At 32.9% G+C, this 16686-nt stretch overlaps 1 protein-coding gene and 1 long non-coding RNA gene across 3 annotated transcripts in view; both read right to left on the bottom strand.

The window, feature by feature from the left end:
- LOC133193090 (B-cell receptor CD22-like) overlaps positions 1–16686 on the bottom strand; it is a 239232-nt gene that overhangs the window by 170043 nt on the left and 52503 nt on the right. The gene's annotated exons all lie outside the window — the stretch shown is intronic.
- Positions 4317–14353, bottom strand: LOC133193287 (uncharacterized). Of its 2 annotated transcripts, none has more exons than XR_009721888.1 (8): positions 14302–14353; positions 7863–8048; positions 7567–7679; positions 7365–7463; positions 7071–7267; positions 6320–6403; positions 6093–6227; positions 4317–4465 (listed from the first exon to the last, which is right to left on the bottom strand). It is a non-coding gene; the product is annotated as an uncharacterized LOC133193287 (long non-coding RNA). The 2 variants fall into 2 exon arrangements; XR_009721889.1 differs by having other exon boundaries at positions 7567–7674.

Here is a 16686-nt window from a genome sequence, read left to right as displayed (position 1 = left end):
TTAAGACAGAATATTTATATCCAGGATGGTCAGAGGCAGATTATTTATTTTCTCGCTAGTGGACAATCGGACATTATTAATTTTCATCATTTTTAAGGACAACTTATTTCTAAAATCTGCAAGACCCCCCCCCCCCCTTTTTTCCAGAATTAATGAATTGGCCGATCCCTAACATTCAAACAAACAAACAAAAAAGAAAGAAAGAAAAAAGAAAAAATTAAAAAAAACACTCTACCAGTGTTTTCTTTTGTGACTTTTCCACCAGCTCATTGTCTTCTGTATTTCTCTGGTTTCTGGGAGTTCATTAGCATTTTATAGGTACCGCAGGTCGATTTCCAGTCTCTGTTACATTCATCATAAGGAAGAGATTTCGCACTAATTCACATTTACCGTGGCAAGCCTCGTGTCCTATTGAAATCACATTGTATTTAGGATTTGTTTAAAAAATTTATCATAAACTATTTCACGATGTTTCAATCTTTTGAACGCCTCTGTATTAAAAGTGATAGTTTTAGAATTGTTTATAGGTCAAAATCAATTTTATTTATTAAATTATTGAATTATTACTGGTTAATAAAAAGACGCAAGAAAAACTTTCCCATGACGAACGCATACTCAATCATTATATAAATGATCGGAATAATGCTTGCTGATCGGAATAATGCTTGCATAGGCTCGATGGATATACATGTACATGTACATACAGTCGTAGTACGTAAATGCGTGTATTCTTTCACAAAGATACACATAAATACAAGATAATGAAATTCCGTCCTTTCTTTCGTTGTATTTAAACGGCTTCTACAACTACTAACGTTTCGCGGATTTTAGTTTCTGTTTGAACACGGTTGAATTCAATGTACGTGACGTCATAAAGGCACGTTGTGTTGCTCTCAACAGTTATTTGAAGATTGATCATTCACTCAAGTAACAAAGATGTAGGCGATTACAAAAAATTGGAATTATTATTATGCAGTGAAAAACAACAGCCAGATGTGGGTTTTTTTTTCTTGAAGCAAAGCTCTGTCTTCCATCTACATGTACGAAAGTCCAACCTAGTTCTAGGACCTCTTGAATGTAAGTAATACATGATCTGAGTAAATATGTATATAAATATACATAGGGTTGTGTATATTTGACAAATGTTTATTTCAAAATAACTACTGTATTTCCGAAGTAATTTCGTAAAGGTGTTTAAGGTTATTTTTAGGATACGGGATTTTCGATGTATAGCTTCTGTCGAAAGTACATGTAAATCGTATGTTGTTCGTTTTCTTATGTAGAAAAAAATGTTCGATTTCTTACGTAGAGAAAAGAATAGTTGTTTTCAATTTCTTAAATTGAAAAAAATATGGGAATAAATTTAGGCTATGGCTTGTTTTAACTTTGCACTTAGTGTGTGATTTTTGAAATTTGCAATGTGTGTGTGTGTGTGTGTGTGTGTACGTGTACAACCGCAATTCTCACTACACGAGGTTTTACACCTGAAAGTCACTACACTATGTTCCAGCAATGCTAACAAGATAAACAGACCATAACTGTGATTCTATGGGTCTTTGTATATGCAAATGAGGTTCAGAAAGATGAAAATTCAAATAATGAAAAAATGATTTTTCACCTAAAAGTCACTACATTTGGTCACGTGAATTTGCTCAATCACACACCGGAAGTTGACAAGTCACTACATGGCGTTACCAGGACACACACAGGAAACTCAGTACATAAACACTCTTGTAAGATATTATACAAGAAAATCACTACATTAATAAAATTTTGAATGTGTTTCCCGTAAAAACACCAATTTTTCCAAAAAATTGTCGAAAATACATGACAATGTCTGCTTGAAATCTGTATGCTATAGAAAAGAAAATTGTCAAAGGATATCCGACAAAGTTAAAAGATAAAAAATTGGCTTTCAGCATCTGTATATAGATTAATATAAAGCAAATGAAATGAGAAGAATAAATTAACAGTCATGACAAAGATTTAAAAGTATTAACGGCCAGGCACGTAACATCGTTTTTGAAAGTCGGGGGGGGGGGGGGGGGGCAGAAAATACAACTTAATACCCGAAAATCTTTGGCAAGCAAGAAAAATAGGTTAACTTCAAAAAGTCGAAAATCCTATTGCTGGGTTGAACTTTTGTGAACCCTCCAAAAAATTTCTTTACAATAAAATGACCGCATTTAGATACATAACAAAACAGTGTGTGTATGTGGGGGGGGGGGGGGGGCTTTTAATGAACACTTTCACAGTAAATTAAAAATAAAACTTTTAAGTTTGAAAAAAGGAGAGGCCAAGCTACCCCTCCCCTCTGCTTTTACGTCGCTGACGGCAATGAATTGCCGAGTGTGCGTTAATTCAAGACTTGTTTCGTCAAGAATATTCGTTTTGGGGTTTTTTTCCTGTTGCATTGAGTAAGACAAGTAGAAATTGAAAATCGTTCCCCAATTTTAAATGCAATCATTATGTTTTTATGATCTTAAAGAGTTTATTTTTTTCTTAACAAGAATTTTATAGGATTACAAATTACTTAACTACTGTTCATGTAATAACATCTCGTTCTTTTTTATGTGGATGACACCACAACCAGCATTCAAAGGAAATTTTACAATAGTAATATAGTATATTCAGAAAAAGTGGGGGGGGGGGGGGTGGCCTCCGCGTTCTACGGACCTGAAATAAGGGGGAAAATAATGATCCCTCTTATTTATTCTTGCAATTTAATGACTTCAAAAAACTGAAATTACTTTGGTGGGGAAAGTCCACTTCATTGTTTTTCTTATGCATAACATTCTATCATTTCATATTCATCATTTCATTTTCCAATTCAGCATTTAAAAATCCCATTGCTCAAATATGTTGTTCTCTAAAACCATGATTTTTTACGAAATGCAGTTCATACAGCACCCTTTAGTTCTCTTATCCCTTTGCTCAAATGTTTTACAACATTTTGAAAGATCAAACAAAAAAGACGGTTTGTTTGCATGAAACAATTTAATTGCATCAACTATACAAAAAAAGTACATAAAAAGAATGCTGACATGAAATAAGATACACATGTATAAGCCAAGTGTAAATAGATATTTCTTGCTGTTAATTTTTAAGGTATCCAAAATAAGTTTATTTTCACAGAAGAACAATCAAGGACAATCAGTCAGTATTTGTGCAAAATATAGTGGCATTTTCTTAGTGCATTAAACAACATACAAGTTTCAAAATAAAAAAAAAAAACTCTTTAAGCTTAAAGCTGACAACCAAGCAAGAAATATAAATATTATGCAGTTAATAACTTCCTGTGTTTAAAATGCAACAAAAGGCCCTAGGCTTTGACTATTACCTGAGTATTATGAATTTCTCAGGCTGTGGTCATTTCAAAACCGCCTGGATCTAGAAATCTAGACCCATGTAACAAAAATCGTAAATTTTCACAAGAATTCTATATTTATTATCATATTGATGCAGCTGAACTCCTAGAAGTTCAAAAGTAAAGAGGATAAGGTATACTGGCTAATACTGTATAAAACATTTTAATTTATGACTAACTCTGCCTTTTCATGGGCCTGAAACATTAAGAAGCCTTCAATTAGAGGGCTAAGCATTAATTAAGATTAATTTTAGAGGTCCATGTTTGCTCTGCTACGAATATGGGTTATTCTAATGGACTTTTGAGTTTGATTAATATTCATAATCTTCATATTTAATTTTATGCCTGCTAGTTTGCCTGCTAGATGTTCACCAGTAAAGGATTTTTTAAAACTTCAATTTACAGCCCATAGCAAGGGTTTCAAAAGTAGGGGGACTTCAAAAAATATCTGACAAGCAAAAAAAAAAAAACATTATTTACTGAACCGACCTTATTGCAACAAAAAGGGGGGGGGGGAGGGGAACCAGGATATAAAGGATACTTTACTATAGCAAAATACTATACTCAGAAAAAGTGGGAGGTGGGGGGGGGGGGGTTCTATGGGCCTGTTGCAGTGTCAATATAAATAATAAATAGGTAAACCTTGCATGAACAATGGGTCATGAGTGATAAATTTCACAAATTTTGGTTAAAAAATAATTACTTGCTTAAATTATGCAAACAGCTGTCTGCTACATGTCCATGAAAAAAAATTTATAGGATATATTTTTTCAATATTCAGCTCCATCCTGAACCTATATGCAAAAACGAATCTCACAATTTTTTGTACTTAAAGAGCTATGGGCTTATATGATATGCATACCATCAATTGGCCTGCTGGCAAAACTTCTCACAAAAGAGACATGAATGTTTTTTATTATCATAGTTCCCAGACCATGTTTTTGGCCTCTAAAAAACTGGTCTTTCGCTTCTCTGACTGTGGTAAAACTTTGCTGACATCATCATGATCATCTTCACATTCACTGTCCTTTTCACTGTCACTTGCAAGTGCAGCTTGTTTCTGCTGCATTTCAGATTTGAGAGGCTTACTGGGCATATCTGAAATTATTATATATGTACATGTATTGACAAAAGGGATTCATTTTTATTTTTATAGAGGAGGCCAATGGGCCACATGGCTCACCCAAGTCACAATGGCCCTGCACATTTCCCCCCTATATATTCCTATGCAAAGCTTTGATTGCCTATTATGGCCTCATCTTACCCATTCAAACCTAATGAAGAGGTATGAAAGTTGTTTTTCCATACTTCAATCTGTTAGGCATGATTGAAACACTCTATTTAAGCTCCTTATGGAGATATTTATAATTTATAATGCTGGCTAATGAACATCATGTTAATGTGATGCAAAGGAAAGTAATTTATTTAAAATGAATTTTGTCAATTTATCAGACTGTGATCATGTCTGGAGAAAAAACAACTTATGGAATTAATCCTTAACTGTAATAAAGAAACACTCATACTTAAAATTCAAGACAGAAATTCTGACATAATTTTAATTCACTTTAAACAATCTACATATTGTACAATGTAATACATAACACCTTATACAAGAGGCCCATGGTCCATGACACCTGAGCCCTTTTGCAAGAGAAAAGCAGAAATCAGTTCAGTATTGAAAAGTTTGAGCAATTATACAATTGGTGCCACCCTATGCCCTGTGGGTGATGATTTGAACAAACCTGAAACTACTTCTCCCATCCTACCCCTTGATGTTATGATTTGAATAAATTTGAATGTACACTACCTGAAAAATACTCCTGTATTAATATAACAAATCATGGCTTTGCTGTTCTTGAGAAGAAGGCCTTTAAAGACATTTTCTATATAATTCCATGTAAAAGTCTTATGCCCCATTGTGTCCCCACCCTTCTGCCAGGGGTCATTAGTTGATAAAACTTCAAGCTACATTACCTGAGTATGCTTCTGTATTAATATGACTTGTCATGGCTTTGCTGTTCTGGAGAAAAATTTTTCTGGCCCACTCAGACCTGTTTAACTTTTCTAATTGATGTCAGTATTCTAGAAGTTGTCAGTATTTTGAGCAGTTTGTCAGTAAAAATGCAACCCAGCTTATTAGACATTTTTATATGAAGAACCCCTTGTTATACAAATGCTAAGCACTAACTGCGCATGTCACCGTATGCTGTCTACTGTTGCTTACATATTTTACATTTGCCGTAATTATATTGTTTTTAGATCATTTTTGATAAGACCACTTCAATCAACAAGCTTCTTTATCAAACTGATTGACAAATTTCGGGAACGACTCCGATTTTTTTCCGTCTTTAGGGAAAATCTGTATATTTTCAACGTGAATCTGTAGAGCACATTTTTACTCGAAGATTCATGGGAAATACTAAAAATTTGTACAAGTAAACAACTCTGCCCATTGTTTCTGGAGAAGATTTTTTTAAAGATGCCATCAAATTTACACTTATTTTTGATTATATCCCCTTAAAATAGGGTGATGCCTTTCATGTGAACAAACTTGAATCCCCCACCCAAGAATACTTTGTGGCAAGTTTGGTTGAAATTGACGCAGTGGTTCTTGAGAAGGAGCTGAAAATTTGAAACAACAATGACGCTGGAGATGGACAATGGACAAACTTTGATCAGAAAAGCTTACTTGAGCTTAAGAAAGTTCTGTTTTCAGCTTTATTACCAAGATCATTAATGGTATCTTCATCACAGCTTTTTTCATCGCTTGAAGGATGGTATGATTCATCATCATTACCATCATCATACTCGTCTGCTTCATCACTTAAAAGTGCCCCTGTATCATATCCTATTTAAAATTCTAAAAAAGAAATTATCATTTTAAGACTATTCATTTTTATTGGGTTAACTTTTAATTTGTAACATCCAAACAACATCATAAATATAGATTACCATTCTCATTGACAACATCATGACTGCTGCTTTCATTTACAAATGATTGGTGTGATTCCTCATCCTGCTCAATTGCAAAAGACTCTGTCAAAACATTCAAATTAGATATTAAATTGGAAAATAACACTTTTCTTAAAAAGTAAGATTCAAATTTATGAATACAATAGGGGTTATCTATTTTTTTTTTGCCTTTACTATGTGCATGCAAAGAAGAGTCCCATGGGATACAACATTTCCCATGTAACTTAAAAGAAGCTTTTCTTAATGTTTATAAAGAGTTTTTCTCCTTAATTTTCCCATGCAAAATTGTGAACTCATATTATGACCCTATCCTAACTCTAAAGGGTCTCTGAATCCCCCCCCCCCCCCCCCCCCCCGGGCTTCCTTCCTCCCTTTGGCCATGATTTGAACAATAAGGAAGCTACAAGAAGGTTTAAAAATACTTGTTGTGGTCCAGTTGTTCTTAAGAGGATTCATAAAGATTTTAACCAGTACATAAATGTATGTATATATTTCAAGGTAAATCTTTGATCCCCTATTTTGGCCCCATCAACCCCAAAGGCCATTTTTTGAATAATTTAAAATCTTTATTACATCAGGAAGCTTTCACATAATATTCAGCTCCTGACCAGTAAAGTGAGAATATTATGGGCTTTGAGAAGAAAATACACATTATGGTTTAATTTGACCTCCAAATCTTTTTTCTAGTACCATAATAATGTACTATACATTTATTAACTTGACAACATACCAATCTTCTCCTGGATTTTGTATGCTGGTGAGCACAGACTGGGCTCACAGTTTCCAGCAAAGTTAACAGCTGTAACTCTTAACTCCCACTCTGAGTCCTGAGGAAGATCGGTGACAGTAAAGAGAGGTCAGTGCAGGGGTACTCATTACACTTAAACCACATCTCTGCTCCCTTAAACCTCTCTTCCACAAGGTAGTCTACAAAGATAATCAATATTATCAACTGCTACAGTGTTTATGTGTTTTGAACAGAGATCAACATTTCCCTTTTTTTATTCTACTTTTAAATTAGTACCTGTAATTTTACAGCCACCATTATGCTTAGGTGGTTCCCATTTCAGATAAGTTATAGAATTGTTGACAGCCTCTGGTACACCAGGTGGCAAAACCTTGGCTAAAATAAAAGTTTAAAAATGTGAAAGAAAAAATAATTGAAATTAAAGTACAATATGGTAATTGTTTTTTAAAATGTTATAATTTTTTTCAAATATACTTACTGTATTTGAAATGGGGGTTATGGGACCAATCACATCACTAGACTCACTAAAACCTTCAAGATTCTTGGCCCGTATGTGGAAGTTGTATTCCTTGTCCTTTTTTAATCCCTACACTGATGAAAAAATTCTCAAATTTAAGTTTTGTAAACAAAACAAATTTCAAGAATCACTTTCGTAAAACATCTTTTCACAGTTTTCAGCCATAATATACTAATTACATGCAACAAAAGGACATGTAAATCCACTTACTAGTTCATAAGAAAGATACATGTGTCAACAAGTAATCAGTTACTCACCCTCATAAACACACTCATCTACTGGGTAGTCATTAGCCTGCCTCCAGTGGTGGGGTCTTCGTATTCTATGACATATCCTATAATCTTCTTAAAACCATCATTTCTTGGTTTGGTCCAACAGAGACAGAGTGACAAAATCTTCATCAATGTCGAAAACACTTGGATGTCCAGGAGGATCACAACAAGCTGAGGGAAACATTTAATATTTTCAAAATTTTTCAACCCAGTTCATCATGCAAGCACAAAGACATTCTTTTAATTGTATACACCAATCAATGCTTGAATCTTAACATATCCCTTCGTATTGAAACGAAGTCTTAAAGTTTGGAATTCATTTGATATCTAACAATTCATGTTCAACAGAATTATCACTTCACTTCAGCTTAGCTTCAGGGGAGAGATCAAAATTCATACACATCTACAAAAACTAATCAATCACCTGAAAATGAATTTCTTTGGCTACCACTTAAATATTAAGATGACTTGCAAAATAAAGTGGACAGACAGGACAGTATATATAGGTTGAACAAATAGGGATATACTAAAATACTTAACTAAATGTGCATTCTCAACCAAAGGATGACTGCACTTAATGCCTATATTTGGGTCTTTTTCGGTTGCTTCTGTTGCTTTTATATCTAAACCTTATTTCACTTTTGTATGTTTTTGAGAGAATCCTGTCAATTTGGAACCAAATTTAAATCTTAAAATGATTTTAGACTGTGATACAATAAAATGATTCAATGTTTTTTGTCCTTACTGCTTTCCAAATATAGTGAATTTACACTTATCTGCCCTTGATTGAACATTAGGTATGCATGAGAGGTGGAGCTAACATTGTAAGAATGGGTCTAAAATTAGACTTGATAAATAACAAAATAACAATGACATGTTTGGAAAAAAGAACGTGATCACTCCTTCCAATCTCCCTCTCCATTCTGTGTGGCACAAATACACTTCTGATAAAGGTTTCAAAACGAAATTAACAATATGAGCACGTCAATGTAATTAAAGCAGACTTTATATCAATGCCAGATGACTTAACGTGTTCGAACACAATGTCCTAGTTAGCACAAACATGCTACCTTACAAGTCACGTGACGGAATTTAGTATTCACAAAGTTACCTGAGGTAAGAAATCACATGGTGAATTATAATATTCAGCATGTCACAATCCTTGGTTACAACACAGAGAGCGAATGTAAGAAGAAGCAGTTTTTTTTCCTTTTAACCATGAGCACATGTTTGTCTATCAATCTCCTTTTGACACATTATTATTTATGCAAATATACTACTGTTAAACGTAGAACAATAGACAAACATGCGCTGACTATGTATAAAGTCAGTAAAAAAGTGGGCGTCCTCATTATCGAATGGAGATTCATGAAATTGTGATGACCCCTGCCTTTGAAAACAGATTCGAACTTCGTAAATACACACTTTTATTAAACGTAATTACATAAAGTTGTAGATTGGATGTTGACCATTCTTGCAATGAAAAGAAAAATGCTTGTTTTAAAAGTTTATTTTGTCGCAAATTTCGCATGTCCTTAAGTGCAGTCATCCTTTGTGCACAGTGCACTATTTAAAGAATGTCCATACAAAGTAGTCAAAATACCAATCCCAAAGATTTTGAACTTAGCATTTTACAATTTTTTCCTCATAAAAATAGATGAATTCAAAATTTGATGCAAAAATATTAATGCTCTCAAACTAGGAATAATTAACATTTTTGGTGGAATGGCTCTGTTCAATGGTACCAGTTATGGAAGAAAAAAAATGCTGCTGTTTGTTCTTTATCACAAAATACATTGTATTTAAAAAAAAAGTTCATTTCTTTTTTATTTTAAACATTTTTTCCTTTATATTCCCACAAAAAACTTTAATCCACTATTGTTGTGCCACTCTACGGGTACCTCTAGGCACCATGATTGGGAAAAAAATTGTACAGCACTTTCTGAGGATAACAGCTAGCACATTAATATCACTAATCAATGTCCTGTTGTGAAATACATTCCAATGAAAAACTTCAACCGCTAATTGTAGCCCTATCCTACCCCACTGTAGATGCACTTCATTTATTTATTTTTAATTACAAAAAGACAATTGAACAAACTACCATGTTATGACTGCATCTTATTATGACATTTTTTTATATGTTGATGTAAAAAAAATATTGATTCCATACTGGTTCCACCTACCCCATTAAGTCAGATTTGAACATGCAAACTTGAATCTATACCATGTCAGGACACTTCCACATAAGTTTCAATGGTTTATAAAAAGGAGATTTTTATATGAATCAAATTTTCACTGTTTCATAGCTATTTCTCCTTGAAAAGTTGGTCACCATTCATTTGAACAAATTAAAATTGCCAAGTGGTTCTCCAGAAGAAGTAAAATGCTCCTGAGCTTTTGAGCAGATTTTTGTCTTAACCTGTATTTCCACTTTTGCATAATGTTTTAGTTCTTACAATAAATTTGGATTCTACAATACCAATTAAAATATATTCAGTTAAAACTCCATACCAAAAGCATTAAGTGAGGAAATACTGTATGTGTACTTAAAAAAGCAGGCTTCATATTTTAGGGGGCCCTTGGCGCAGACAACAATGCGCTAATTCATGAATACCACTAAGAAATCATTTATAAATATAATATACTGTACAGACATTTATAGCGCTAATTCGTGATGTCGCCAACACCTCAAAACCCAGTGATTTCGCTAAATTTTGAATACGCCAATTTATGTACACGTACAGTATATTTTGTGGCGGAAGGTTTTTTAGAAGAAAATGATCATTTCTTTCTCTTTCAAAGTAATTAAAGTATATTAAGTTTGGATTCCTATTTTTCCATGCAGCCTACACACAGAGTTATTCTGAGCCATGAATTGTTTTATGCTGGTCCTAAATTATATATCAAATAAAATATCATGAATTCTATCATTATATTTGATAAGTATAGCAAATATATTGTGAAAATCCAGAAAAAATAGCCGTAATTTAAATTAAGCTTAAAATTAGCACTATTTTGGTAATATCTAAAAATTAACATCACAGACCCCCACTTTTAATTTTCTTCTCTGAATATATAAAATACTTTTAACCATTCTTCTTAAATTCAGTAAAATGTCATTACTTTCAAGATATTTTATTGCTTGTTAAATTTTTTAATGCCAGAAAAATATTTTCTGAGTGCAAAAAGGTCAAATAATTGAACTTGCGAAGTAATTTGAAAAATTTTTGTTGTCACAAATTTTAATACACCTATTCAAGGTGAAATAAGACTGCGTTTGTTCCCATAATTAATTTGAAAAAAATATTGGAGGAAAAACTTTAAAAATTGATTTATGTGTAAGACGTATTTACAGTGCAAAAAAGTCAAACTAAATGCTCAATACCGCCAAGAGAAGCACATTAACCCCCATTTTTTGTTTTGATTTTTAATTAAGCTAGGTGTGTACATTGTAGATTCTAAAAATATACTTGATAAAAGATCCTCATTACTTTTGAATTTAAAATTTCAAAATTATGCTTTGTAAAGTAGAAATCTGGTGTCTGATTATAATCGATAACATTGAAACAGAAGCTGATTCCAAACATTGATCGAAAATGAAAATAAACCAATGCAAGGAAACTCACAACATCTGTGTGATAAATGTATACAGACAGGGAAACTCACTACATGTGTGTAAATAATGCACTCTGGCAAGGAAACTCACTACATGTGTGTAAATAATATACTCTGGCAAGGAAACTCACTACATGTGTGTTAATAATGTACTCTGGAATGGAAACTCACTACATGTGTGTAAATAATATACTCTGGCAAGGAAACTCACTACATGTGTGTAAATAATGTACTCTGGCAAAGAAACTAACTACATGTGTGCAAATAATGTACTCTGGCAAGGAAACTCACTACATGTGTGTGATAATTTTAAACAGACAAGGAAACTCACTACATGTGTGTAAATAATATACTCTGGCAAGGAAACTCACTACATATGTGTAAATAATGTACTCTGGCAAGGAAACTCACTACATGAGTGTAAATAACTTACCCTGGCAAGGAAACTCACTACATGTGTGCAAATAATGTACTTTGGCAAGGAAACTCACTACATCTGTGTAAATAATGTACTCTGGCAAGGAAACTCACTACATGTGTGTGATAATTTTAAGCAGACAAGGAAACTCACTACATGTGTGTGCAAATAATATACTCTGGGAAGGAAAATCACTACGTGTGCAATTACTGTCCTCTGACACTACATCTGCGTGATAAATTTTAAAGTTAAAGATAGAAACTCAAAACGTTGACACAAATACTGAGGTATGTGACTAATGCAGAGATTATTAGATACTGTACGTGGCATGAAAAAAATTGCTGGCTTCACATCAATGTTGCTATGGAATGAAGGAATCAAAATAATCATCCCAAATTAAACATACATGTATTAGACCATTAGAGAGAATCTAGGTATGTCACTCCAGTTTGTTTACTTTGTACCCCATTGGTTTTTCTGAGTTGAAATCATGTTTTTATTTCAAAATGAAGTGCCATTTCACATTCTTTTGACATATAATTCAGTCTGTCTTTAATTTGATGAAGCTTTTAAATTGGATTTGCATCTCATAATAATACTACAATTTATTCTCAAATACAAATCAATCAGTGTTTTGGAAAATCCTTAAGTAAAAGCAAAAGGCCACTCAATCTCATTCACTACAGTATGTCACTTCTTTTCATCCATGCTCAATACATTTCACTCTGATTCTTATTCTTCATAATTTCAGTACTTTGCTGATGCTTCATTGTGTTAGCTATGTATACCAGTTCTTCTTACTTTTAAACTAATTCCAGTTCTTAACTACTGTAACATTATTTTTAAATTTGCAAATTAAATCTCTGTTACAAATATCAATTGAAATATTTTTGTTGTAGACAACCAAGAATTCAAGTAATGTGAGAAAAACAAAATGCCAGTAATATGTCTTCAATTATGTCATAAAAATGACTCTGGCCATCCGAACCGAGCAGCATCCAATCTTATAATTATGTGTTGATACTAGTGTGGTCAAATCGGACAATTTTTAGTAACCGGTTACTCGCTTACTTTTCCGATCAAGTAAACGGTTACACAGATGGATTTTTTTTAGACCTTTAAACATCCTTGCTCATGGTATGTATTCAATAATAACTGTAATATATGTAACGTCATAACAATTTCCATGTTTAACATTTACATACTGGCCAATATCAAACGCAAATGCACTGTAGATGCATTTCATTTGTTTATTTTTAATTACAAAAAGACAAAATAAAGCTTCTAAATGAATTTGTTCTTGAATATCCTATAATAGTTGGCAATTTTTGCGGATGTCCTAAATATAATGTTACTTTAGTTTCGTTTCTGTGTATGTTAATTTCATTTTACATATTTTACACCTTTCGGATTTAAATTCTTTTAAAACATTTCGGAATCTATGCTTTTGATGGTTCTGGAGGCATCTTGTTTAAAATTAATCCTGTACTGCGGACTAGCACAGTATAAGTGAGTTAATTATAATTAACCCAGGTTTTCTACATTGTATACCGCTTGGCAATCAAAGCCATCAATTAGATAAACTGTGAAAACTAAGTGTTATCAAAACAAATCGGTCATGTTTGTGAAACGCTAGATCAAGTCTAACGTTAAATAACGGTAAATAAAATGGTAGAGGTGTAGATTCATTTCTTAACAAAATAACATTTCTTTTCTACTTTTGTCTATATATCCGAGTAACTGAGTAGCAGTTTTACTATCTGATACTCGCATTGTTTGCCGATTAACCGGTTAACTAGGTACTCGTTGACAACACTAGTAGATATGGTAAAAATGGCATCACACAAAATAAAGATAAATTAATTATTCAAACAACAGGGAATAATACAGTAAAACATGCTTACAATAGCAAAGAGCCAGGGACCAAAATATTTAATTCTTTATAAGCATAAACTTTCCATTTACAACACTTTTAAATCTATGGGGAAGGAAATCACTTCAATGTTAGCATATAAATTCATTTTAAGCATGTTTGCTATAACAATGTTCTGGCTGATTGATCTGAAAATTTTATAAATAGTTCTTCAATGATGTGCACAATTTAGGAGACACTTCAACAAGTGGAAGCTAGACCACTGCTCCTTGATGAAAATATATCCTTGTTCATAACCTTATTATAAATCTAGCTTAATAGTCAGACTGGGTGAAGCCTATCTTTATGAAGTATTGATACTGATGGTGGCATTACATAAAAAAAAAATAGTTTGTGTCCAAAAACATGTGAATAAACATGATAAATATTAAATCCCTCTTTATGACATTATCATGAAATTAGCTTAACAGCAGACTGGGTAGTGCAACTTGTATAATTATATTTATATATATTACCTGAATTAATCTCATCATCATCATCACTGTCAAATGAATTTCCCATTGAATTCCCAAATAAAAGGGTCCGATTCCACTTCCACATCTGAGCTAGCCGTTTGGATGTCTAAAACATCAAAGCATTTAGATTCAACATCACCTTTTAAAAATTAAAACTGTCTTCAAACAAGAGGCCCATGGGCCATGATGCTCACTTTGGTCAAATAGGTTCAATAAAAGACTTACTTATAGACACAAAATATTACAAAAAAATTTATCAATTCAGATTCTGAGATCTTATTTTCCAGGTATAAGTCTTCTGCTAAATGTGTCTTTGTGTGACATCATATTGTAACTAGGGGATTGCTCTAGAATCAGTCCCAGTATTTCCAATTTGTTTAAACATCATTTATGTTAAAAATTATACAAAAAAAATTTTTTGGAAAAAATATACAAACTTAAATTTAAATACAGATCAATCTGGACTTAAACTTTTTTGCACAAAACTATAAATTAACAGCATATAAAATTATAATCATGTAAATAAATGAAAAAATATGAAATTCAAGCAATATTATTCTTTCTACATCCATCCACTTTACAAAACAAAACCACAGATGTTGAGAGTAAATTAATAATATAAACTTACTTTTATAGTCTGATATAAATTTGATCTCAAAACCTTTTTGGTCAAAGCCAGCCTGGCAGTAAAAATCTGCTTCTGACGAAGGTGACGTTCGTCTTCTCTGAAAACAGATGTGATCAGGGAATACATAAGCTTTAATTCATAACATACTATATAAATGGTGCCTGTTTTGGAGGATAACAAATGAAATTGACACCCTTTTGAAAACCATTGTTAACCTTTTGTTTTGTCATTGAAATGATCCCTCCTGAAATATTTTATCAACCAAATATTAGAAGTTTTTTTTTAAATTTTAATCAATTCTTTGCCTGTAATCAAATGACCACCAAAACGTGTGTTCGATCTAAGGGAAAACAAGTTTCTTGGTTGACTAGTGATACTTTTTACAAAAAAGTTAACTGTTTATTGAGTTTTTTTTATCAACATATAAACATAGGTAATCAAAGATTACAAAGCTCAATGAATGGTACATGTGTATCTATAAGTAAGGTAAATCTTGTACCAATACTGTGAGAGATCAATTATCAATGCAAGTTTGGTTAAAGTAGGACTTATAGTTGCATGGGAATAGACCTGCTCCAAAAACTTTAAACTTAAACTGTTTACTCATAAAGAAAATGTAGGTCAGTTCCAGCATCCAAAGCATGTCTGGTAGTGTCCATCCCTAGTTTCGTCATCCATGCAAGTTTAGTCATAACATGTCATATAGTGATAGAGCTACTCCAAAGACATTACTCTGGTCACATATCTGAAAAATGTAGGTCAGATTCAGCATCAAAAGCAAGTCTTCTTGTGTTCATCTTTAGATACATCATTCCATGCTAGTTTGGTTCTGGTAAGGCTAATAATTACTCATCTGGAAAATAAAGGTTAGATCCAGCATCCAAAGCAAGTCTGGTAGTGTCCATCCCTAGGTGCATCCTCCATGCAACTTTGGTCCAGGTAGGGCTTAGTTACTTGGAAATGCATGGACTTGCTCCAAAAACTTTAACCTGGTCACTCATCTAGAAAAATTTAGGTCAGATCCAGTATCTGAAGCAAGTCTAGTATTGTCCATCCCTAGATGCATCATCCATGTAAGTTGGGTCCAGGTACAGCTTATAGTTACTTGGGAATGGACTTGCTCATAAAACTTTAACCGGGATGCCGACACAAACGAAAATCAATAATTATGATTTGCCATCTAAATCACATGTTCAATTTCAAGTGTGATTTACAACATTTTCATAATTTCATTCGGTAAACAAATAAAAAAATTTACAAATTCATTTTTAATGGACCCAAATTATAGCTTGTATAGCCACTGTATTAGTGTAAAATGTGCACTGCGCCATTTGGCTGGCTCCACAAAATGCAAGAAAGCCTGATTTTCTAGTTTGTAAGTTCATTGCAGTCTGCACTCTTGGTATTCGTCATCGAAATTAAATGATATCCATGATGTATCATAGAACAAGAGGCCCAAGGGCCTTAACGGTCACATGAGTATAAAACAACTATCCATAGAGGATCCATAGAGTATAAAATAAACTGATAGAAGAACCTTAATTTGTTGCCCAAAAGCAAGAAAAATAGGACGATCATGATCATCGAAATAATTAGTCTAATATTCAGTAACAACTCATAAATTAAGTTCTAATCTGTCCCCCATTTAGATTTTTTTCCTATAAGTTTTATTTTCTAATATGGCCCCACCCTACCCCCGAGGGTCATAATTTGAATAATCTTGAATATACACTACTGTAAAACACTTTTTATTCACA

This window comes from Saccostrea echinata, unplaced genomic scaffold, assembly GCF_033153115.1.
Source record: "Saccostrea echinata isolate AGI-Se365-2 ecotype Australia unplaced genomic scaffold, CSIRO_AGI_Sech_v1 ptg000027l, whole genome shotgun sequence".
In the NCBI taxonomy this organism is placed as follows: Eukaryota; Metazoa; Mollusca; class Bivalvia; order Ostreida; family Ostreidae; genus Saccostrea; species Saccostrea echinata.
This window is presented reverse-complemented; position numbering and strand designations above follow the sequence as displayed.